Genomic DNA, 2,500 nt, shown 5'->3' with positions numbered 1-2,500 from the left:
TCCCTATTTTCACAAGGAAACATCAAATTTTTAACCAAGCATACTCGGCCTTTGCTCCTTCGTTACTCGTCCAAATCCAACAAACTTGCATTCGTTGGAAAGGTCTTTTCACAAGGATTCTTTTGATATATAATAATAGCGATTCCGATAAATATTTATTTTTTTATGAATTTTTAAGTGAATAAACAATTAAAAATTCAAAAAAAATAGAAAAAAAATATTTTTTTCCCGATTCTTTCTCCAATATTCCTGATAAATACCCACACACCCACATATGGAGAAAGGTCGAAAATGCTCGAGTGGATATCGAGATGTCCGACGAAGCACCACTTGGAAGGGCCGAGGCACGGGACGCGCATGGGACAGCCCGGGACGGCATGGGACGCCCTCGCTACAGCTCGGGACGGCCAGGTACGCCCGAGACTTGGCTCGGGACGGCCTGGGACGCCCTCGCAATAGCTCGGGACGGCCTGGGACGCCCGAGACTAGGCTCGGGACGGCCTGGGACGCCCTTGCCACAGCTCGGGACGGCCTGGGACGCCCTTGCCACAGCTCGGGACGGCCTGGGACGCCCGAGACTTTGCTCGGGACGGCCTGGGACGGCCTCGGCACAGCTCGGGACGGCCTGGGACGCCCGAGACTTTGCTCGGGACGGCCTGGGACGTCCGAGACTTTGCTCGGGACGGCCTGGGACGTCCGAGACTTGGCTCGGGACGGCCTGGGACGCCCGGGACGTGGCTCGGGACGGCCTGGGACGCCCTCGCTACAGCTCGGGACGCCCTGGGACGGCCTCGACACAGCTCGGGACGGCCTGAGACGTCCGAGACTTTGCTCGGGCCGGCCTGGGACGCCCGAGACTTGGCTCGGGACGGCCTGGGACGCCCGAGACTTGGCTCGGGACGGCCTGGGACGCCCGAGACTTGGCTCGGGACGGCCTGGGACGCGCTCGGCACAGCTCGGGACAGGCCGGGACGCCCGAGCCGAGCTTCGGGTCGCACGAAATCTCTTCGTATTCCGACATATTAGAAGCTTCCCATCATGTAGTAGGCTCGGCTTTGCCCTTTGGATGCCCTATGGTGCTTGGCGAGCACTAGGGAACGTGCCAGCACAAGTGCTGTGCACGCTCTGGGGAAGGAGCTCAACCCTCCCCCTTATAGTGCAAAGTTATTGTTTTGCCTATTTTCACAAGGAAACATCAATTTTTTAACCAAGCATACTGGGCCTTTACTCCTTCGTTACTCGTCGGAATCCAGCAAACTTATACTCGTTGGAAAGGCCTTTTCGCAAGGAATTTTTTGATATATTATAATAGCGATTCCGATAAATATTTATTTTTCTATGAATTTTTAAGTGAATAAACACCGGAAAATTCATAAAAAATAGAAAAAAAAATATTTTCTTCCGTTTCTTTTCTCCAATAATTCATAAATAATACCTCAATAGTATAAATGAAGAGAGAGTCGAAATGGCCCGGGTGGATTTCGAAATGTCCCACGACCCCATAGAATGCACGGGCCAGCCGAGCCAAAGCAGGGGACGCGCATGGGACAGCACGGGACGCGCACGGGACAGCGTCCCTATGGCTCGGGACGGCATGGGACAGCACGGGACGCCCTTGGTAAAGCTCGGGAATCCCATCGGACGCGCATGGGACGGCCTTGCTAAGGCTCGGGACGGCATGGGACGCGCATGGGACGGCCTTGCTAAGGCTCGGGACGGATGGGACAGCACGGGACGCGCATCGGACGGCCTTGGTAAGGCTCGGGACGGCATGGAACAGCACGGGACGGCCTTGGTGAGGCTCGGGACGGCATGGGACAGCACGGGACGGCCTTGGTGAGGCTCGGGACGGCATGGGACAGCACGGGACGGCCTTGGTAAGGCTCGGGACGGCCTTGGTGAGGCACGGGACGGCCTCGGTGAGGCTCGGGACGGCATGGGACAGCACGGGACGGCCTTGCTAAGGCTCGGGATGGCCTGGGACGGCCTTGGTGAGGCTTGGACGGCACGGGACGCGCATGGGACAGCATGGGACGGCCTTGGTAAGGCTGGGCACGGCATGGGACGCACATGGGACACCTTATGGGGATCATCAAGGGACGCTGCACGGGACATTCTTAGCCATGAAGGGCCTTCACATGGGACATCTTAGGAGTCAAGAGCCGGCACATGGGACAATGGAGTTCACACGCACGGAACACTTCGGCTACTTCCGTTCGGAACGTCGTGGGATCTTTATGTCCCCATTAGCACCGACGCATCAACATGCTAGGAAGCTAGGTCCGAACTTCTCGAAGTGTCGATGGCACTTGGACGGATACGCATCCGATCCGATGTTATGATGATGTACTTTCTCCGATATCGATGTCGGGGTGTATTCCGATGTTATGATGTACTTTCTCCGAGATCGATGGGACGACCTTGGTAAGGCATGGGTCGGCCTTGGTAAGGCTCGGACGGCACGGGACGCGCATGGGACGGCCTTAGTAAGGCTCGGGAC

The sequence above is a fragment of the Eschscholzia californica genome, unplaced genomic scaffold (genome assembly GCF_041429995.1).
Source record: "Eschscholzia californica isolate CP2 unplaced genomic scaffold, dmEscCali1.0.p SCAF_38, whole genome shotgun sequence".
Taxonomy (NCBI): domain Eukaryota; kingdom Viridiplantae; phylum Streptophyta; class Magnoliopsida; order Ranunculales; family Papaveraceae; genus Eschscholzia; species Eschscholzia californica.
The sequence above is the reverse complement of the archived record's forward strand: the minus strand, read 5'-3'. Positions refer to the sequence as shown.